Source organism: Hemiscyllium ocellatum, chromosome 10, assembly GCF_020745735.1.
Source record: "Hemiscyllium ocellatum isolate sHemOce1 chromosome 10, sHemOce1.pat.X.cur, whole genome shotgun sequence".
Classification (NCBI taxonomy): domain Eukaryota; kingdom Metazoa; phylum Chordata; class Chondrichthyes; order Orectolobiformes; family Hemiscylliidae; genus Hemiscyllium; species Hemiscyllium ocellatum.
Window position 1 is genome coordinate 33,373,858 of NC_083410.1, and position 24,411 is coordinate 33,398,268.

General features: G+C 39.2%; 1 protein-coding gene across 1 annotated transcript in view; it reads right to left on the reverse strand.

Moving 5' to 3' along the window:
* Positions 1 to 24,411, reverse strand: part of srbd1 (S1 RNA binding domain 1) — a 265,465-nt gene that overhangs the window by 160,681 nt on the left and 80,373 nt on the right. The window lies entirely within an intron of this gene.

Below are 24,411 nucleotides of genomic sequence, written 5' to 3' on the forward strand. Positions count from 1 at the left end.
CAAAACTGAGAAATTATTTACTAGAAAGGAAAGCCATGTTTTATCACTGTAACATTGTTGCCACCTGGAGGCCATTTGTGTCCCAATCCACCTCAGTGCCAGTAATCTGGCTAATTTGAATCATCTAGAAGGTTATTCAAATTTGGAGTCATTTAGTTCTGGGCAATTATAACTGAGTTTAGACTCATTGTGTTTTTTTAAGCTTTCCATGTAAGCAGTGATGAATAGTGACATAATTGGAAAAATATCCTAATAACCCTAAAAATAAAGATTTTTTTAATAACAAGCTCTAATACAGTAACATCAATTCTGACAGTTTTTCAGTTTCATGTTCAAACAACACTTTGATTAAATTATTGATGAAAATATATTTCACAGTAAGACTTCCCAATGCTCCTGTCCCTTACGTTTATGTTATTTCTCCGAGAGGTCAGTACATCTTATCCCATACTATAGTAATGAACCTTTTTCACACATTGGAAAACAGAATCCAGGAGAGTAAAACGGGGCAATGGCACCCTAATCACAATTTACCACCGTCATGCCCAGGTTCAAATTATTGAAATGGGCTACCCCTGCTTATATCTTATAATTGAGCCAAGTGAATTTAAATTCAATATCCATTCAATATCTACACAAATGACTGATGTGAAATAAATCAGCTAAATAATTCTCACGAAGCCTCATTAAGTAATAACTGTCAGAGAGAGTGAATATGAAAACACAAATTTCTTCTCAACTGCAAGGATGTTATGGCTATATCCCTGGGTCCACTATTTCGTAGCAAAGATACAGTAATCAGAATCAACTCATATAAAAGACAGACAGACAGACATTCAGACCACTTATGACAGCAGCTGAATCTTGAAGCTATCTATGGAGTTGCATCGGTCAAAGTCCTAAAGCTGAAAGCGGGAATGTACTCTGAGAAACAAACTTGTAAGGAGATCTCAGCTATCTGTAAGAATAATAGGGTGCTTATGGAAGGGGATTTTAACTTTCCAAACGTAGACCGGGACTGCCGTAGTGTTAAAGGTTTAGATGGAGAGGGATTTCTTAAGTGCATACAAGACAATTTTCTGATTCAGTATGTGGATGTACCTACTTGATGGTGCAAAACTTGACCATCTCTTGGGAAATAAGGCAGGGCAGGTGACTGAGGTGTCAGTGGGGGGTGCACTTGGGGGCCAGCGACCATAATTCTATTCGTTTTAAAATAGTGATGGAAAAAGATAGCCCAGATCTTAAAGTTGATGTTCTAAATTGGAGAAAGGCCAATTTTGACGGTATTAGGCAAAAAACTTTCAAAAGCTGATTGGGCGCAGGTGTTCGCAGGTAAAGGGACGGCTGGAAAATGGGAAGCCTTCAGAAATGAGATAACAAGAATCCGGAGAAAGTATATTCCTGTCAGGGTGAAAGGAAAGGCTGGTAGGTATAGGGAGTGTGAAATTGAGGGTTTGGTTAAGAAAAAGAAGGAAGCATATGTCAGATATAGACAGGTTAGATCGAGTGAATCCTTAAAGGGTATAAAGGAAGTAGGAGTATACTTAAGAGGGAAATCAGGAGGGCAAAATGGGGACATGAGATAGCTTTGACAAATAGAATTAAGGAGAATCCAAAGGGTTTTTACAAATATATTAAGGACAAAAGGGTAACGAGGGAGAGAATAGGGCCCCTCAAGTTCAGTTCGGCGGCCTTTGTGTGGAGCCACAGAAAATGGGGGAGATACTAAATGAATATTTTGCATCAGTATTTACTGTGAAAAAGGATATGAAAGATGTAGACTGTAGGGAAATAGATGGTGACATCTTGCAAGATGTCCAGATTACAGAGGAGAAAGTGCTGGATGTCTTGAAACGGGTAAAGGTGGATAAATCCCCAGGACCTGATCAGGTGTACCCTTGAACTCTGTGGGAAGCTAGAGAAGTCAATGCTGAGCCTCTTGCTGAGATATTTGTATCATCGATAGTCACAGGTGAGGTGCCGGAAGACTGGAGGTTGGCAAATGTGGTGCCACTGTTTAAGAAGGGCAGCAAAGACAAACCAGGGACCGGTGAGCCTGACCTCGGTAGTGGGCAAATTGTTGGAGGGAATCCTGAGGGACAGGATGTACATGTATTTGGAAAGGCAAGTTTGATTAGGGATAGTCAACATGGCTTTGTGCATAGGAAATCATGCCTCACAATCTTGATTGAGTTTTTTGAAGAAGTAACAAAGAGGATTGATGAGGGTAGAGCTGTAGATGTGATCTATATGGACTTCAGTAAGGCGTTTGACAAGGTTCCCCATGGAGACTGAATAGCAAGGTTAGATCTCATGGAATACAGGGATAACTAGCCATTTGGATACAGAACTGGCTCAAAGGTAGAAGACAGAGAATGGTGGTGGAGGGATGTTTTTCAGACTGGAGGCCTGTGACCAGTGGAGTGCCACAAGGATCGGTACTGGGTCCTCTACATTTTGTCGCTTCCATAAATGATTTGGATGCGAGCATTAGAGGTGCAGTTAGTAAGTTTGCAGATGACACCAAAATTGGAGGTGTAGTGGACAGCGAAGAGGGTTACCTCAGATTACAACAGGATCTGGGTCAAATGGGCCGAGAAGTGGCAGATGGAGTTTAATTCAGATGAATGTGAGGTACTGCATTTTGGGAAAGCAAATCTTAGCAGGACTTATACACTTAATGGTAAGGTCCCAGGGAGGGTTGCTGAACACAGAGACCTTGGAGTGCAGGTTCACAGCTCCTTGAAAGTGGAGTCGCAGGTAGGTAGGATAGTGAAGAAGGCATTTGGTATGCTTTCTTTTATTGCTCAGAGTATTGAGTACAGGAGTTGGGAGATCATGTTGCAGCTGTACAGGACATTGGTTAGGCCACTGTTGGAATATTGCATGTAATTATGGCCCCCTCCTATCGGAAAGATGTTGTGAAACTTGAAAGGGTTCAGAAAAGATCTACAAGGATGTGCCAAGGTTGGAGGATTTGAGCTATAGGGAGAGGCTGAACAGGCTGGGGATGTTTTCCCTGGAATGTCGGAGGCTGAGGGGTGACCTTATAGAGGTTTACAAAAGAGTACAAAAGAGGGGCATGGATAGGATAAATAGACAAAGTCTTTTCCCTGGAGTTGGGGAGTCCAGAACTAGAGGTTATAGGTTTGGGGTGAGGGGGGGAAAAGTATAAGAGAGACCTAAGGGGCAAAATTTTCACACAGAGGGTGGTACGTGTATGGAATGAGCTGCCAGAGGGAGTGGTGGAGGCTGATACAATTGCAACATTTAAGAGGCATTTGGATGGGTATATGAATAGGAAGGGTTTGGAGGGATATGGGCCAGGATATCGGGTTGGGATATCTGGTCGGCATAGACGGGTTGAACCGAAGGGTCTGTTTCCATGCTGTACATCTCTATGACTACTGTACACCTTATGTTATAACTTTCACGTTGGTATTTTATCCATGAAGAAGCATTTGTATCATTAACAGAACTTTTAAAGAACAACTAGCAATTTGGACTCAGCAAACACCAATTACCTTTGCCAGCAGGGCATAAAAGTCACCTGGATGGCAATTTGCAAGTACTGGTTGCTGAAGAAAGTCTGATGCTAAAATCTGAAAACTCATTTGAAGAGAAAATAAATCATTTGGCAAATTGCAATGAAAAACAGATGCTTCCTGATTCCTAACTGGAGGTGATGACAGAATTCCTCTGACACAATGCACTTGCGCATAATCATGCAGCCGTTATTTCTCAACTCTGATGACAAATCCAGTCACACCTGAAACCACCCAAACACAAACACCACAACTCTTATGTTACATTGAACAAGTTAATGATATCTGTTTTCAAACACCCACTTGCAGCAATTACCAAAGAGGTTCTTAATATGTCCCACAGCTTAGCGTACTTTACGCAACCATTTGTAAATATTTAAAAGTAGGTAATTTGAATTTATTAAAAATTGCCAAACTATAATTCAAGTAGAAGGAAACTAGAATAGCTGGGCTGTCAGCTAATGCTGCTCAGTAATGGCTAGAACTCTCCAAAAAAAAGTCTATTACCTGTTTCTGAAAGGCCACTTGAATTTTGACTTTGAACTTAGCACCTGCATATTAGAAATGCACAAAGATCAAAACGCACTTTTTTTTATATAGTGAAGTGAGTGCTCTAGGAGGACCTGAAACCACTTTATTATTCCTTTTCATTTCTAACTCCAGATAGAACTAAATTGAAATTGCAAGTTGAAATTCTTTTAAATTTAAAACTTAATACTTTGAGATTTAATCCAATATTGTCACTAAAATCTTTCTCAATTTTTCTTGACAAATAATTACTGTTAGCGAAGCTGTGTTAGAGAAGTGAAGCACAGGAGATCAATCTGTGCCTGTAAACTATTTCATTTGCCTAGGGCACAGGTGTTTTAACATAAAGCAAGGTACTTTCCCTGACATTCTCCTTGTTAGGAATGAACTGGCTGTGATGATCCATTAACTCTGACATCCACAATGGTGATCAAAACAGCTATTCATTCACATTAGATCCCAGGAAGCACTTACTGAATTTCTGTTCCTTGTACTCACCAATTGTCAACCATCAATGGCTTGTTGATGCAACTGTTCTCCGCTCAGATATTAAGTAACTGGTACAGTTTATAACTATTTTGACTTTCACTTCAGATTTGCAGCATTTGCAATATTTTATTGTTTTCTTTAAATGCACCATGAATTTTCTCATGGGTTTGCATTAATCTGGCTCTTCCACGTGTTGATAATGTGGAGCTGAACAAGTCTTGAAGATTTAATCCTATGCCTTTTGAACAGAAAATGGCAAGTTTAGGTTCCATTTGGGCAATGGTAATATCACAGAACAATTAACTCAGAAGCCCTGTCTAATGCTCTGGGGACAGACGTTAAAATCTCACCACAACAATTGGAGGAATAGGAATTCAATCAATAAGTCTGGAGCTAAATAGTTTAAATAATGGTAGCCATGATTTGGAGGTGCTGGTGTTGGACTGGGTTGTACAAAGTTAAAAATCACAACCCCAGGTGATAGTCCAACAGGTTTATATGGAAGCACTAGCTTTCAAAGCGCTGCTCCTTTATCAGGTGGTTGTCCTGAATGAACCACCTGATGAAGGAGCAGCACTCCAGAAGCTAGTGCTCTCAAATAAACCTGTTGGACTACAACCTGGTGTAGTGTAATTTTTAACTTTAAATAATGGTGATCATGACAACGATGATCCATTACTGTAAAAGCCAATTTGGGTTCACTAAGATCTTTTAGTGAAGAAAATTTTGCCATCCTTGCCTGGTCTGACCTATGCAGACCCACAATGTGGTTGACTCTTATCTGCCCTTTGACATGGTCGAGCTATTCAATTCAAGGACAGTTAACAGAGTCAAAAAATGCTGGTGATATCTGTGACATTCACACCCTATGAAAGAATGAAGAATAAAAATTCCAAATTGGAGTATAAATTCAGACACAGTACTGCCTCCTCAATGAAAGCAACACCAACATCTGGAATACTCAATTGCTTTTATTGAAGGGCAGTTCTTCAAGCTAACAATCTTTCCTGGAGCAACAGCAATGAAATAGATTAATGGTCATTCACCTCATTGCAGCTTCCAGAACCACAATATGCTTTATGAATGATAACTGCACTTCAAAAGTACTGAACTGCCCTTGAAACTTTTGGGGACATCCTAAGATATTGATATGACACTTCAAAGTATCTTGTTTATCCAAGTGGAAACTAATTTGATCTGCAACAACAGTAAAAAGGAAAAACATTACCATTTATATTTTTCTTGATAAACATCCCCAAGTATTTGGCAAAGTCCATTTGAAATGTAGTTTGTTGTAATGTAGAAAATAGGACAATCAATATTGTACACAAACAGCAATGAAACAATGACCTGATTTGTCATTTTCTGTTAAGTCAGGGATAAATGCTATCCAAATCTCCCAGCTCTTCTTCAACTACTGCCAAACTGTCTTCAAAATCCATCTCAGGAGACAGATGGAGGTGCAGGTTTAACATTTATCAAACGATGGCACTTACGATAGTGCAGCGCTCCCTCTGCATTGCGGACAGTGTCAGCCTAAATTTGTGCGCCCAAATCTCTGGATTGGCACTTGAAGGCATACCAACTGAGCTGAAAGCATGAGCACTGAGCCAAGGCCGACATCAATGCAAAATTCAGAACTAAATGTAACAAGTAGCACGTAATAGCAACAACATAATCACCAGCAAAATGACAATGCATTAGTCATATACTCAGAGTATATCACTAATTCTGTTTTGTTCACCTTAATCATGCGCAAATTTGCCACCTAACTTGATAAAGTGAAGGCTCTGGAAATATTACTGGAATTTACATACCAAAGAACAATGTTAATCAAGCAAAAAAAATTCCAACATGTTTAGTTTTGTCAGGTGGATTTCACTAAAGTTTCATCAGCTTACTGTAAAATGCTTTAAGCCCTGCACACCTTCATTACACTTAAGTAACAGTAAGATCTGTTCAAAACTGTCAAAATTATAATAAACTGCAGTCAGAAGGGTCATTAGATTTCCAACACTTCCTTTGTCCTATTCTGTCCAAAGCAGGTGTTGGAAACACAATGACATGGCCATCTAATTCTTTAATCTGCAGTTTGTACCTTGACCTTACCCTGTGATTTTATTTGACAACATGAGAGTGTCACTGGTTAGGCCAGCTGTTATTGCCCAATCTTAATTGTCCTCAAGAAAATAGCGACGAGCTTCCTTCTTGAACCGCTGCAACCCACAGGGTAGGTACACCCACAGTGCTATGGGTAGGCAAGAATTTTGACTCAATGCAAGACTGGCAATAGGGTTCGAAGTCATGATGGTGTGTGGCTCGGAGGGAAGCTTATAGGTGGTGCATTTGCCATTCCTTTTCTTTGAGGTAGCAGAGGCTGCATGTTCAAAGGTGCAGTTGAAGGAATTGTAGTGAGTTACTGCAATGCATCTTGCAGATGTGATACACTGCTGCCACCATGCATTCTTCCAAAGACCAGTAAATATTGAAGGTGGCAGATGGGGTCCGATCAAGTGGGCGCTACTTTGCCCTGGATGGTGTCAAGCTTCTTACTTTGGTTGGAGCTGTGCTAATCCAGGCAAGCAGAGAAAATTCTATCACACCCCTGACTTGTATCTCTTAGATGGTGGCCAGACTATTTTAGGGAGACAGGTTAAGGGTTAATTGCCACTGCTTCTGACTGGTTAGTGTGGTCAAAGTATTTAGATAGTTGGTCCAGTTCAGTTTCTAGTTAGTAGTAACACCTCCAATCTTGATAGTGGAGAACTCAAATGTGGTAACAACATTTAATGCCAAGGGATGAAAGGTAGATTATCTTTTCTGGGAGATGATCATTGCCTGGTACTTTGCATGGCACACATTACCTGCTGCTTTTCCAACCAAGCCTGGATGTTGTCCAGCTCTTGCTTCCCTATTTGAAGGGTCGAGGATAGTTCTGAACTTTTTGCAATCATCAGCAAACATCCATTTTTCCTTCAGGTGGTTAGAAGTGAGTAATTGAATATGCAACTGAAAATGGTTGGGCTTAGGATACTGTTCTGAGGAACTCCCGCAGTGATGCTCTGGAACTTAGATGATTAGCCTCATGCAAGAACAAGCATCATCCTTGGTGCTAGTTATGACTCCACCCAGTGGAGAGTTTGCCCCGATTCCCATTATATAGTTCTTTGATGCTACATATGGTCAAACGTTGTCTTGATATCAACTGGAATTACTCACATGTCACGAGTAGAAGTCTTTTTCCCTTCACCTGTTTCCTGATATATTGGAAAAACAGAATTGAATGAGGACTAGTATCTGGAATGATGGAGACTACAGGAGGGTCAGAAATGGATCAGCCACTTGGTATTTTTAGCTAAAAGTGATTGCAAATGCTGCAGTCATGTCTTTTCTACTGATGCAATGTGCTCCCCTATAATTGAGAACGAGAATATTTGTGAAGCTTCTTTCTCCTGTTAGTTTAGTTGTTCACCACAACCCACAGCTGGATGGTAACAAGACTGGAAAGGTTAGACTTAATTTGCTAGGGGATTCTTGGAGTGCAGTAGCAGTGTCCTCATTTCCGGACCGGGCAGTTTGAGTTCAAGTCTCACCCGGTTCAGAGATTTATAATAATATCTCAGAACAGACTGCTTAGAATATATCTAGATCTGATCTGTTGGTTACAGGATCATTTGTCCTGACCTGTCCCATCCCTTTTCTGATTTTTGGCACACGAACAGTCCTGCGCTGTACCTTTTCACCAGATTGACACATCATCTTTGGACATGTTGGTTGCTGCACCATATAAGATCACTGCACCCTCCACTGAGCCAGGGTCAATATTCTAGCTTGATGGTAATGGCATAGAAGTGAGTATATGCTGGGCCATGAGGTGACAAATTGTAGTCAAATATAATTCTGCTACTGAAAGCACACATATCTCATGGATGCCCAGGTTTGGGACACCACATCTATCATGTTTAGCATAATGGTAGTGCCACTCAACATGATGAAGGTATTCTCAATGTGAAGGCAAGGCTTCATTGCCACAAGTTATGTGCAGTGGTCAGTCCTATTGATATTGTCCTGTATATGTGCATCTATGACAGATAAGCTGGTAAGGATGAAACCAGGTAAGTTTCCTATTTCATGTACCCCTCACCAATTGCCATTCACACACTCCAACTGGTAAGGTGCAGAGCCTGAATGTTAATTAGTACTCCATCACTCGAGAGTATCACAGAGGTACAGAAAATATATTAAATCAATTGAACAGAATTCATAGACTATTGTAACTCAAAGAGGCAATTCACCACCACCTTCTTGACGGCAATTAGGGATGGGTAATAAATGCTCGTCCAGCCAGTAATCCCATATCCCACCAATGGATATCAAAAGCACAGAAAGAACTTCTTCATAAATCCAGGCTCTGTCTCAATTGATTATCTCCAAACTAATGCTCAGTTGAAACATTAGTCAACTTTAAAATACAGAGTCAATTTGATAAACACAGATCTGAACAGTTTCTCAATTAGTTTGAGCTTGATTTTTTAAAATATCCAAGTCTAGGTAGTATTATAGCATGAGGCAATTAGTATTTTCTAGTTAACAGCATTTGAGGGTACCAAAAAAAAATTATAAATCCAAAAACACTTCTTCAATTATGCTGATGCACTGTCAAATTAATGTTTGTTTATTTCTGAGTGCAGGAGACTGATCCAAATGCTAGCTTTCATTGTAGATATTAAAGAGTCAAAAATTCCAGGTTGACATACCCAGGATTATTCAAAAGAGCTAGGTAGATTGCTGGTTGAAACAGTTATCACTGGATGCAAGTATGTGGGATGTTGGGTATCTTGTTTCACGGTTGCTGTGAATTCTTCTGGCACGTGCTTTGATCACCTAAGTCAAAATGGATCTTCTAGAATTCTTTAACACCTCTCAAAATGATCTTATTTTTAAAATATGTTGGCCCTTTGCAGAAAATTATTTGATTGCCACTGAGTGAACAGCATCAAAAGTTATAATGTTAAGTTGAAACATGACTGCATGGAACAGGCTCAGCAGATCAGCTTTTCTTGTACACAGATAAAAAAAATGCAAAAAGTATTACAAAACTTTCTAAAATTGCTATAAACTGCCTCCATCTGTACTGTTACAAATAGTCATCAAGATTATAGTGCAATGTCATTACTCACTGCTAAAACACAGAGCTCCTTGACATTCACAAACTCAGTTTTTAAATACTAAACAATGCATAAAAAGAATTTGCTAATGTGGAAAACTGTCTGAAAAATGAAGGAAGATTGAGAAAAAAATTAATTATTTCACACGATAATCTTGTCTATCTCACAATATGATCATAATTTATCTGAAAACAGCACATACTATATCTAAAAAAAAAACAAACATTTATGGTCACATCAACAATGGCTGCACGCTAACACAATCAGATTGCTAGAACACAACTTTCTAATCTTTTGTTCACTGATACAACAAACAACACATCTATGACACCAAAATGATTGTGCTTTCATTCATCTGAGAGCCTAGCCCTCAGAAAATCCATCAAGGAAGGAACGATCAGATTTCTGTCTTCATCTTGTCTGAAACTGATGACATTTTTTGTTAAGAAGGGGGTCCAAATGGCAGGTGTCAAAAAGATTTAACTTCACACATGCAGCTAGAAGGCACATGAACAGACATCAGCGTGTGGCAATGTCACAGTTACATTCTAGCTGCTGTAAGAGTGCATATCTGAAAAGAGCAAACCTCATAATCTGTTACATCAATCTAGTGCCAGATGTTATTATCAGAACAAAGCTGGTGCTGGAGATTCATCCTCAGGAGAAATGCACATTCCAAGTCACCAAAAAGAAGAGGAGACAAAGTATGGCACCTTCAAAGCCTTGAGGTGAAGACTGCTTGCATGGATGTGTGTTATTAATCTCACCAGGCTCTAGAAAGCATGTTAGGTCAGGAGATCCACATCAAAACATATTTTAGAGTGAAAATGAAATAATCCCAAGTTTAAACATTTCAAAATAGATGTATTTGAAGGTAGATTGTTGCGTTTAATTTTGATTCAAAAATTAACACATTTTAGTGAATGTTTCAACAGAAAAATTGCTCTCTGTCTCCCACGATCTGTATCAAGCAAATACAACATAAGAACAATCAAGGCATCACAAACATCTGTCATCAAAAAGTATTGGGGCAGTGTCTAATTCTGGTCCACAATTATTTTTTAATCAAGTTGGTGCCGCAAACATCAATTTTTCTTTCAATTCAGAGAAGATTTAACTCTGTTCACACAAAACATTGTTTTCTTCCTGAAATTCTTAAAACCATTGGAAGTGGAACATCATCAGCATTAAAGGACTTTGCAACAACTTCTTTTCTGTTTACTGTCTGAGGGGATTAATTAACTTTCTATCTTTCAAATTTTGCATTCATTCACTGAAAGGCTAAAAAAATTAACATGTTAGGCATTCAAGGAAGAACTTCTTACAATGCACCCACAATTACAGAGAAATGGTTTCATCATCATCGAAGGACGACACTTTTCCACTCTCCGACTAAGTCTTTCGGTGGTGGGCAGACCGAAGCAGCTACCACAGGTTATGTTACACTTGGGGCTAGTGTGGTGTCCAAATCATCACCTCCATTATAGCAAAATCTTTGCCACACAGCAAACCAGCTATACCAAGCCGCCAGCTCCTTAACAGAAATTTCAGCTCAGTTCAAATGTATCATGCACAACACTGAAAAAGTGCAACATGATGGAGAGTACTGCCTTTGAATGACATGCTAAAACAAGATTGCATCTGCTGGTTCAGTTGCATGCTCATGAAAACATTCAAATACGAAACGGTTTTCTTTCAGGGTACTAATTTTCCATCAAGACAATTCCTTTACTTAAGGAAACAGCTTTCCTGCTTTCCTTCTGAATAAATTAAACTGCCACCAGCTACACTTTCATATGTTTCACCCTTGCTGAATATGAACATCGAGTGCGGAGTTGTACTTCTTTTCTGGTTAAATCAGAGAAATTCGCGTACTTGAGTGTTTTCCTCCCTAGAGACTAGTGAACTTTCTCAGCCCATCTTACCAAACTCATTGCATTAATCACCTACCACACACCTATGGCGCCCCTAATGTCCAATTTCCAGCTTACCATGCACTACTTCCAGAACTGTGGCACAGTGGTTAGCACTGCTGCCTCACAGCGCCTGTAGACCCGGGTTCAATTCCCGACTCAGGCGACTGACTGTGTGGAGTTTGCACGTTCTCCCCGTGTCTGCGTGGGTTTCCTCCGGGTGCTCCGGTTTCCTCCCACAGTCCAAAGATGTGCGGGTCAGGTGAATTGGCCAAGCTAAATTGCCCGTAGTGTTAGGTAAGGGGTAAATGTAGGGGTATGGGTGGGTTGCGCTTCGGCGGGTCGGTGTGGACTTGTTGGGCCGAAGGGCCTGTTTCCACACTGTAAGTCTAATCTAATCAAACTTGCCACTCAGCAGATATCCATTGAAACACCAGAATTCCTTGCAGCCATTCCACCTCTAAAAGGCTGTTGTGCATTTTGACAAACATTGATAATTAGCAATGTTCCTTACCAGCAACATCAAGACCCAGCAGACACAAGACCATTTGCTCACGGTGCACAGCCAACATGGCTAATACTTCCCCACATAAAAAATTCTAAATTCTCAACTTACTTCACTGTTTCACCTCCATGCCACATGTTACCGGTCCATAGCTGCATTCCATCTAAACACCCTCTTCAGCCTGCATCCCCTCATCCCCCGTGCCTACTACTTCACGTCACACACTTGAACCTAACTCTCAGCCTCCCTTGACATCATTCCCAAATCTTCCCTGGCACTAGGCAGCTTCTCCAGTTGGCTGGCCATCGCTGGAAAACAGAGAAAAGAGAAAAAAAAACAAGTTCTACCATTACAGATCCTGAGAGTAACGTAATCTTACCAGAATTCCTAAGGCAAAATTGTTCTCTCATGCTCTCCATATAACCATCAGCTCGAAAATGCCCAAAATGTTTTCGTTAAATAATTGGGTTTCTATAACCTTTAATGTAATTAGTTTGTTTCATGTGAGAGGCTAATTGTCAACAGAGAGTCATTCATGCCATTTTATTTCTGATCTGTTGAAATACCATTCAGCTAATGTTCCACTGATAGTTAGGTTAAATAAATAAATTACTGCTCTTGGCTCACAGAGTCATAGAGATGTACAGCACAGAACCAGTCCCTTCATTCCAACTCGTCCATGCTACCCAGATATTCTAACCTAGTCTCGTTCCATTTGCCAGCATTTGGCCCATATCCCTCCAAACCCTTCTATTCATATATCCATTCAGATGCCTCTTAAATGCAGAAATTGTACCAGCCTCCACCATGTCCTCTGACAGCTCATTCCATACACGCACCACCCTCTGCATGAAAAGTTGCTCCTTAGGTCTCTTAAATCTTTCCCCTCTAACCCTGAACCTATGCCCTCTAGTTCTGGACTCCCTCACCCCAGGGAAAAGCCCTTGTCTGTTTATCCTGTCCATGCCTCTCAATTATATAAACCTCCATAAGGTCACCACTCAGCCTCTGGTGCCCAACTCCAGGAAAACAACACCAGCCAGTTCAGCTTCTCCCTATAGCTCAAATCCTCCAAAACCTGGCAATATTCTTGTGAATCTTTTCTGAACCTTTTCAAGTTTTACAACATCCTTCTGATAGGAAGGAGACCAGAACTGCGTGAAGTATTCCAAAAGCATGAAAAGCTTCATCCCACAAAAAGTCCTGAACAGAATCAGTGCCATAAAATGAAAGTTAATCCATTTCTGACATTTCAATGGTTTATGCTTAAAATCAATATCTATATGGCTCTTATGGCACAGTGGTAGAACTTCTACCTCTGAACCAGAAGACTCAGCTTCAAATCCCACCTGCTCCAGGGGTGTATGACAACACACCTGACCAAGCTGGTGAGAAAATATATGTTAGAGCTCTTGTGACACTGTTGTAGTGCCTCTAATTGTGCACCAGGAGGTCTGTGTTCCAGTCCCACCTGGTCCAGAGCTGAATAGTAACACTGCTGAGCAGTTTGATCTGGAAAAGGTTTGGCAGTACCATTATAAATGTGCTCAAAGAAATTGAAGGGGTTATGTACACCACAGCCATGTAGAGTAATCGAGAAACTAAATCAGATAATGGTTAGATCACTTCAAGACAAGATTTTAAGGACTGAATGATATTAGAAAACAGAAAGGCTACATTGATTGTTGTTCATGAGTTTTGATTTCAATGCAGCTACATCATGACTGCATTGCAACATCTGTGTGCTTCAATGAAATAAGCAACTTATCTAAGTCAAGCCTTAATTTGAGCTTGTGATTAATATTCAAAACCTACATCTTGTTAACATCATTCCAAACAAACTCTCAGTCCAAATTAAACCACAACATATTAAATATTCAAAGTGCCTGATGCATGTTATGCCATTTTTTTTTAAATACTTAACCTCACATTGGTTCAGAACTACTGACAATACAGGGAATTCTAGTCACACTGATTTAATTGATAAATAAATTCCAAGAATGTAAATCCTTGCCCTGTTCCCAATAAAGCTTTACACACACAATGCATGTGCAAGGATGTCACCGAGAGCTGTACAGATAGTTGTAATTTGCACTCAATTCAACTTCTACAGTACTAAAAATATTTTTTCAAACAATATACACTTGCTTAAATAAATAGACTACAGGTTTTTTTATAATGAAATGGTTAATATCAACACTTCGACTATCACCATCTCTGAACATGCCCAAAAAGCTAGTATTTGAGAAGATACAGAAAGCTATTTTTGAAAAAGGCCTGATTTTTAAAAATATTATAAATAGATTCCACAAAACAAAATAAAAGCAAAAACTGCAGATGCTGGAAATCTGAAACAAACACAGAATGCTGGAAAAACTCAGCAAGTCTGGCAGCACCTAGAAAGAGAAACAGAGTTAATGCTTCAAGTCTGGGATGACTGCTTTTCAGGCCTATTATGTTTATTCAATTCCATAAAATTAAGTCGAAGTTAAATAATGATGCCTCCCACCCCGACCATAGTTTTGGCATTTTGCTGCAATTATTAGAACGTTAGTTTCCAATGTAAAAGTTAACTTAAATATTTAAAAATTCTGCCTTCAATAAAGATTGGTGAAGTTTGAAGACAAAGAAACATTTCAGAATCACAGTCACGGCATAAGAGGTGGCCATTTTAGCCCATCATGCCCAAACTAACTAAGGCCTTATTTTTCTACCAGTCCAGATGAACCAGTTACTTTTTGTTTTTTTTATATATTTTTATTCACATACAATAAACAAGGCCCAAATCTCCTTCTGCTACAATCCTTATGGTCTAGTTACTTCTGTAGTAGCATCAGGTAGCAAATTACAGGATTCAAATGCAGCTAACAATGAAGGAAGTGACATACGTAGTGTTTGTCTTAAGAGTGAGACAGCAAGAAGAATGGCTCTTCGGCTGCTTGCATCAGTGTCTTGTTTTTAAAAAGCTAATTCTTCTCCCCTACTCTTTCATTATCACGCAACAATTTTCTTTATAAGAACCTATATGCGTCCCTTTAGAAAATGACTACACTTTTATTCTCATGATGTTACTCTGCTATTTCTGGAATTTGGGAGTCATAGAGATGTACAACACAGAAACAGACCCTTCGGTCCAACTCGGCCATGCCGGCCAGATATCCCAACCCAATCTAGCCCCACCTGCCAGCACCTGGCCCATATCCCTCCAAACCCTTCCTATTCATATACCTATCCAAATGCCTCTTAAATGTTGTAATCATACTAGCCTCCACCACTTCCTCTGGCAGCTCATTCCATACATGTACCACCCTCTGCGTGAAAAGGTTGCCCCTTAGATCTCTTTTATATCCTTCTCCTTTCACCCTAAATTGACACCCTCTAGTTTTGGACTCTGTCACGCCAGGGAAAAGACTTTGTTTATTTATCCTATCCATGCCCCTCATGATTTTGTAAACCTCTATAAGGTCACCCTTCAGCCTCCGACACTCCAAGGAAAACAGCCCCAGCCTGTTCAACCTCTCCCTATAGCACAAATCCTTCAACTCTGGAAACATCCTTGTAAATCTTTTCTGAATCCTTTCAAGTTTCACAACATCCTTCCAACAGGAAGGAGAGCAGAATTGCATGCAGTATGCCAACAGTGGCCGAACCAATGTCCTGTACTGCCGCAACATGACCTCCCAACTCCTGTACTCAGTACTCTGACCAATAAAGCATACCAAACACCTTCTTCACTATCCTATCTACCTGCGACTCCACTTTCAAGGAGCTATGAACCTGCACTCCAAGGTCTCTTTGTTCAGCAACACTCCCTAGGACCTTACCATTAAGTGTATAAGTCCGGCTAAGATTTGCTTTCCCAAAATGCAGCACCTTGCATTTATCTGAATTAAACTCCATCTGCCATTTCTCAGTCCATTGGCCCGTCTGTTCAAAATCCTGGTAACCTTCTTCGCTGTCCACTACACCTCCAATTTTGGTGTCATCTGCAAACTTACTAACTATACCTCTTATGCTCACATCCAAATCACTTACATAAATGACAAAAAGTAGAGGACCCAGCACCGATCCTTGTGGCACTCCACTGGTCACAGGCCTCCAGTCTGAAAAACAACCCTCCACCACCACCCTCTGTCTTCTACCTTTGAGCCAGTTCTGTATCTAAATGGCTAGTTCTCCCTGTATTCCAGGAGATCTAACCTTGCTAACCAGTCTCCCATGTCGAACGCCGTACTGCAAAGGAAGGAAGATGCAAATTAAAAGAATCTCCACCCCATTTTTAAAAAAAATTTTTTAAAAATGGGTTGGTATTTGCAATTAGGCAACAATGACCCAATATTGATACAACAATTTAATATTCACGCATCTATTATTTAAATAGTGAACTTCGAATTAATTATCAAAGCATAATTTATGGGCGGCACGGTGGCACAGTGGTTAGCACTGCTGCCTCACAGCGCCTGTAGACCCGGGTTCAATTCCCGACTCAGGCGACTGACTGTGTGGAGTTTGCACGTTCTCCCCGTGTCTGCGTGGGTTTCCTCCGGGTGCTCCGGTTTCCTCCCACAGTCACAAAGATGTGCGGGTCAGGTGAATTGGCCAAGCTAAATTGCCCGTAGTGTTAGGTAAGGGGTAAATGTAGGGGTATGGGTGGGTTGCGCTTCGGCGGGTCGGTGTGGACTTGTTGGGCCGAAGGGCCTGTTTCCACACTGTAAGTCTAATCTAAAACCTAGTGCCAGTGAAACCAATCTCTCCACAAGGGAAACGAAAAGCAGAAACTGGAAAGAACAAAGCAAAAGGCTTTAATTTTAGTTTCAGTAAGTAACCAATTTCAATTTTGAAAGTAATCGAATGACAGGCATGGTCAGAGGAAGTTTACAGGAACTCTTCACAAGCCATACACAATGGCTCCACTGATGACTGTGAAGTAAACTGTTGAATTCGGTTGTGGAACTAAGTACTGGATCAACAACTTTCAGCATGACTAAAGTGTCCAAGTCTGTCAGCAGTGACCACACATGTACAACGAACAGCAGAAAACGGGACATGGCAGTTGACCATTACCCAGTCTTCTACAAGCTGCGCTGTAATGGTATGTTGCTGAAAAACTTGGAAAATACATGAAAACTGGTGCTTTTACTTAGCAACAAGACCAGCAAGAGGATAAAAGGGCTGGCTCAAGAGTGAAAGACCAGCAAGATGATAAAATAATTGACCCAAAAGCAAGACCCAGTGCAAGAATGGAAGCGTGGGACCAAACATGAAGAACATAGGGCTAGCATGCTTAAAACAGCAGACCCAAGACAGCATATTGAGACCAGCAGGAGAATAGCCAGAATGCCTAACACTCACTTGTTAAAGCTCCAGACTGGGGAGCACTCTCGTGGTAGTCAAAGGACACTGAAGGCCCCATTCAGGGATTTCAATGTTGACCCCAAGCCCTGGGAGAAACTCACTTAGCACAACAACATAAAACAAGCAGTGCAGCTTTCACTGAAAGCAAGTCTACAATTTAATTATGGAAACTTAAAAAAACTTTTTCTTTCTGACTCCTTACTTTCTAAAAAAAAATTAGTTTCTGCCTCTCTATGACTTTAAGTATATGAGTATGACCATACTTTTATTGTTATCTGTTGCATACCTTTTTACTGTAATTACCAAGTAGTTGAGTGATGACTTCATTACATAAAGTGTTGGCTATGTTCAAAACCTCTTTTACAAAATCAGAAACAATATCAGAAACCTCATGGAAAGGATTGTTAATGCATTGAAGTGTTAAAAGTCAGAAAATTGGATTTTAAATTCACAAAACAGAGCAATATGTTTAAGATTGTTTTCAAGAATGATTTAATGTACACAAAGCTGTAGTTATGCAAGTTCAACCTAAAGCTTGCATTGCCAAAATGGGTATTTGAGATTGAGTGTATGGTATAAGTAAGAATTTCATCCCTTCTGATTGTTGCCTCAGGCAGAAATTTGTAGGTCTAAACTCTGAACCATTCAATCCCATTGTTATTGTAATCAAACCTCAGCAGCCGGTCAGTGAGTGACACAAACCTAGGCGAGTGACAAAAACACACAATGTAGAACCACAAAGACAAAAGCAAATATTTTCCTGTGTAAAAATAAAGTCATCCTATTTTAGACGATAATTTGAGGTGTTGTAATATACTACAATAGTAAAGCACTAACAATACACAGTTTGCACTCAACCTTTTAACAATTATTTCATTATACACCTAAATGGTAAAAAGTCAGCTCTTGTCACATAGAGGGTGGTGCATGTATGGAACGAGCTGCCAGAGGAAGTGGCTGGTATTAAAAGGTATCTGGATTGGTACATGAACAGGAAGGATTTAGAGGAATAGGGACCAAATGCTGGCAAATGGGGCTAGATTGATTTAGGCTCTCTGGTCAGCGTGGATGTTGGACTGAAGGGTCGGTTTCTGTGCTGGACATTGCTATGACTCTATGACATGATTTCAATGTGCAGTGTTTAATGGCACAGCACATTACAAAGTTAATGAGCAACAAATCATTACACTAAAAGTACTTATCTTCCCACTCTGTGCAATACAGTCAGACAAGAGATGGAATCCGAATCCTCTTTGAAGGGGAAGTACTTTGCCTTAAACTGTGCCCACTCTTGAACTGAATGAGATCTGCCACTTAAGCAAAGCACAACTGCAAACATAAGCCCATCCCCTTCAATTACTGACTACAGTGCATTCCATCCCAACAAGCTCAACTTTCCCAACTTTCTGAAAATATTGTAATCTCCAGCAACACCTGCAATTAATTCTTTTACAAGGATCTGAGAAAGGATGCAGAACAACCAAGTCATTTGATAGACAACATTTAATACCAGAGGATTCAAATCAGCCATTTACTTTTAAAAGTAGAGTTTTTGATGTAGACTCTCTTTCGTGTATTTTTTCATGGTACATTAGTAAAAATAAAGGCAACTCAGAGTAATCAGAATCTCAAGGACGCATCTAAAGTTACAACATGGCAGGTACCTGATGAAATAGATTAATGCTGTTTGAATAGACAATAAGTGCCACTGGTTCAATGTGCCAATCAGGTAAATAATATGGGTGCCATTGGACTACTTTCATTTCTGCAACCAGATCTTGCTGTTTTCACAGGCCCGTGTCTTTGAGTCCAAATTATCAAAATGTGGAATTGAATGCGAAACATAACCAACAGGCAGTGATATTGAAGAAAAAAAAAATGCAACATTAGATGTACACAGGCAGAGTCGAACCAAAAATAGGTATTTTAAACAGTCAGTAAAAATGGGTCAACAGGTAGTTAAATGTCATATTTTAGGTAAGCTGAGAATAGATGGTAGAGATAGAAGTACCTGATAATAGGGAGGAGTAAGTACAGGCCTTATATAGAGTTTCTAGCTATAGAAGCAATAATGTAAATTTTACTTTAAATTTAATAAAAGCTTATTTTGTCTTCTGCAAAAAAGCAAAACAGTTTTTGCCAGTTTTCGGTTCATTTTTATCCATCATAACTTCACTTACTCAAATCTTTGACAGAATTTAATTTTTAAGAAGTTTATATTTTTAAAAATTGAAACAAAAAAATGTTCAATATAAATTAAACCAAACTATATAAAGGTTGTATAATTCATAAATTCCTTGTCCATGAAATCCTGAGGCAACACTACAAATGACAATTTAAAAAATAAATAATTGCTCATAATTTACAGTCAGCAATGAAGGAATGCTACTGGTCCTTCACCTTAGGGGGAAAAAAGCTGCTTAAGACATTCTAATAAGCTCTGGAGTGCAGACTCTCTCTGTTATGACATTGTATGAATTCAGCACCCTCAATTAAAGCATCTATGAACAAAGTGGTAAAGAGGCTGATCAATGGATCAGATGGAGAATCCTCATAGGTGGCATTACAAGCAGGATGCAACAAGAACTAGAAATTACAGTAAAATCATTGCATATGCAACAAAAACTTGAAATATTTGCATGAATTAAAGAAATTAAATGGAAAAATGCAAAAAATGTCAAATCTTAATTTCTGTTTAGTTATAACCTTCAACATTAATTTTGTTTTCAGAGAAATGAGACTCCATACTTGTAAAAGTTAGGGCTAGAGAGTAGAGCGGTTATTCAACTTTAATTATCACTTAGTCAGTGGAAGGGCAGTTACTATTAATTGAAAGTTTAAACCTGGTTCATTGGTCTTTTGTGTGATAAAAGTAGATGATCGTCACCGGTCACCCAGGTGTTTTCCTATCTTCCTGGTGGTGGAAATTGAATAAAGAGTCGTGCACTTTGTGTCTCACACCTGCGCACACACACACACACCATGGGTGCTGGGGAAAAATAAGCACTACCACAGTTAGGCGGGTGTGTGTGTGTGTGTGTGTGTGTGTGTGTGTGTGTGTGTGTGTAATAAAAAAAAAGAAGAAAAAAAGAAAAAAGAAAGAAAAGCAGATGATTAAAGTCATGCTTTTACCAAGAGATCTTTGGAGAATGCAACAGCGCATTGTTAGAGAACAGGGTGTTCAGGCAACAAGTTCTAATTTCTGTGTTTACCTACTCATGATTGCTGTCATTTTGCCCAGTAATAACAGCACATGCTGACAGGTACACCAATATTAGTACAGCAAAATACAGGCCATTATTCTTTCCAATTTGTCAGCTGGATTATATGTATTCAACACAAGATACGACTTTGGCCAGTTAAACTGGGAAACATTGTTAGTATTATTGTATTCTTCAGTGGTGCATTATATGAATGTCAAGAATCACACAAGACAACATCAATGACAAGACTGACCTTCAACATCTGTTTTAAATAGTTATAACAAAGAAAACTTGCTTTAATGTTCAACATTTCCAACATTACCAATGTCTCTTTAAATAAATCTGGAAGGACCCAAAGACTGCTAACATTGGCTTCTCGTCCAATTTCCTTTTCTTTCATTTGAAGAAATATAACATGAGAGTACAGTGGGAATTCAGCAGAATAGTGTTATCAGCAATATTGGGGAGCCAAAAGTTGCTGGGAAAACCATATCAATAGGCTACCTTCACAGAAGAGATGGTTTGGACACAGTCAAGGTACATTGCCTCAAAACAGAAAGTAAGAGTAAACAAATCCAGAGCTCCCTCTGGGATAACAAAGAACATAAAAATTAAAATTATCAATGAATCTTGAAAGCCTCAGCAAAAGTTGGTAGAAGTGGAGGAGAAGGCCAGGCTAAGGTTAAGACACATTTTTCACAAACCAGTCTCCAGTTGTCGGTTGACGCTCCTTTTTATCAGGCCGCCACTCTTCAGTACCTGACTACCAACATTGAGTTAGTGGGCAATACGGCCAAGGACAATAAGAGGAAATGCATAATCCCCTGCCAGCTGCAGTTCACCATCCACATCAAGGATGAGCTCCACAAGCTGTTGGGACTAGTCACCATCACCCAGGGTGGTGTCCTGCCACCTAACAAAACTGGCCATCCAGCAAGGTTTATACCCAAGGAGAGTGAGAGATCAGAGAAATGAAAATCACTTCAACAAAACAGATAAAAAAACTAACAGCGTGCTTGTGACAGTCTTCAAGGAGGAAACAGAATTGAAAATCAAGCTGAATGTAGGAAGTTCAGAAAGGATGTGAAAAACCATTAAGAAAAGCAAACAGAATTACCGAGAAGGGATTGGCAGCTAAAGTAAAACAGAATTCCTAAACTCTTCAGTAGGCTTATCAATAATGCAAATATGGAAGGAAGGGGAGTTGGGAGTAAGGATCACAAAGGGATTTATGCATGGAGTAAGGAAAGAAGGGGCAGAAGCATTGGTGCAGAGAGGGGAGGAGGACCGGGGGAATATTATAACCAAAGCATCTTCCCAATTCTCTTCAACCTGTTTGTCTTTAAAACAAATCAGTATATTTGCCTGTAAAATTAAAGCAACACCTTGTTTATATACAGCATCCTGCTGGAACATCAATTTAAAAGAAAATCTGCTACATCCCATCTTCAGCCAACTGTGCAATATTTTCCAGGTTCTGACAATCACATGAATTTGTAAACCACATTTTTGGTTTTTGACTTATTTTTAATTGTAAGCTTTTCCCTTTTCTCTTCCTTAGCACTTGCTTGTAATAATCATCCCCTGTATTTGAATGCACAAATAATCCACACTTTTTGGTTTAACCCGGAAGAGTGGTTTTTGGGAATAATTTTAAAACTGGACTTCATTAACAGAATGTTTGGAGAGAAAACAAAACAAAATGCTTCTGCTTATGGATGAAAAATGAGAAGAATGAAAGTTCGATTTATCTTTTCCCCTATCCGTTACACTGCTATATGTGTAACACCTCTGATATAAGATAAAGTTTGTTACATTCTCAAACCAAAACGTCATATTTCTGAACTGCAAACTTTGCAAATGTCTGACAATCCTTTTAGACTGAACATTCTCAGAGTTTTGCACCCATTTTAGCATCCATGATTAGTAAACCTAATGAAAACAACGATTCCAAATGTTCATTTGAGCAATTTGTTTCAGTTACAATCTGTTCAAGCCAAGGCTGCAGTGCAAGTCAAAAAGCAGTTAAAATCTATACCACTGTTGGCGAGGGATAATGATTTATTACTGAAGTTGTTATGACTTGCATTGGGCAGAAACCCAATTAAAATCCGAATTAATAATGAAGAATCCAGCAGAGAAGCTATGAAAAAAAGATCTGATGTTATTTATGTTGGAAGAATACATAAAATGAAGAGAACATTCATTGCTAAAAGGCACAGAAAAAAATATTTGTTTTTCATCTGAGATTAGTGTCAAATAAAAACCAAATGGTATTTATAAATGCAAAAAATATTAATTTAGTCTCACCATATAGTTTTTCACCATACTTAGTTTTAATAAATTTTCACATCTTCCCCAGTAACGCATTTTAGATTTTATGCACACTTTTTCCCCATTTGATATTTACATTTACAAGCTGCGCAACAGAGAAAATTGAATAGAGGAATAATGCAAATCTTCAAAATAACAATTTCTACTTCAATTTCTGTAGAATTCAGTGTAAAGTCAAAACAGATGTCACAATAAATCAGTTTTGATGGTTCTATAATTTACAGTACTTTGAAGCTCTTCAGTCACTGAATATTTTTCTGACTTCTCTCTTGCTGTTCAAGAAATACTTCTCTTCCCAATAAGTGCGCCATCTCACATACATGTTTATATTTCCTATTTCTTAGGAATATGATATCAGATTTCCTTCAGAGCAATTAAATGGAAAGGATTCCCTCCCTCGTTATGAGAACAAAGACGTGCATCGCACAAAAACATTGCACAGTCGCTAGCTTTATTTCCATGGACAGTAAGCCACTATATTTTTTTTAAATTCAAGTTCAAACCCAGAATGTGGTTTTTAAATCGGTGGTTTTATTAAGTACAATGCAAGCCACTACAAGATGATTTAGTTATGGATACTGGAGCATGCAGCACAAGATCTCCATGACCTGCAGTGGATTTTTGCAACCCCATTCACTGCACAGAAGTTGTCTCATTGAGACATCCCTCATCATTTAGATTTATACACTGAGCAGAATGATACTTTATTGAATCATACATGAAATTGAGAACTCGAACCATGTTTGGTCTCAACTTCCTCTGACTAAGTGGTGCTGGTGGAGGGGCAGAGAAAGAATGTTAAGGCTGTTTGGTGCTGGCGCAATACACAGCAAAGACAAAGTTCATTGATGGATTTTAGTTAAGATGCTATTTGAAGATAGTAATTCTTGAAAAAATAAACAACAGCGCTTGACAAGGGGAATCCAGTTATAATAATCTTACATAGAAGGCATGTGGTAAACCGGATAGTATGGGGTTTAGTGGCAATGGAGATCGAGAAGATAGAAGGTAAGTCTCATCAAAGTGGGAGGTTTCAAAGATAGAGATAAAACAGAAGAAGCAGATATGTCAATAATCTCAGTCATGGAGACCAAGAATTTAAGATAATGGTCAGCAAAAGAAAGTAATGTGGCTATCTACCTTGCAGGACGATCCTGATGAAACATGCAATTTTGCAAGGTACACCAGGTCTGAAAAATTGACACATTCAAGCCCACTTCTAATGCCATGACATCACTTGTATTTGTTCCTTTCTCAGCCCAATTACTGCAGAAACCCTCAGACATGCTTTCAACTCCAAATTCAAACTATCCCAATGCTGTCCTATTTAATCACTGAACTTATAAAAGCATGGGCTGCTCTAAAATT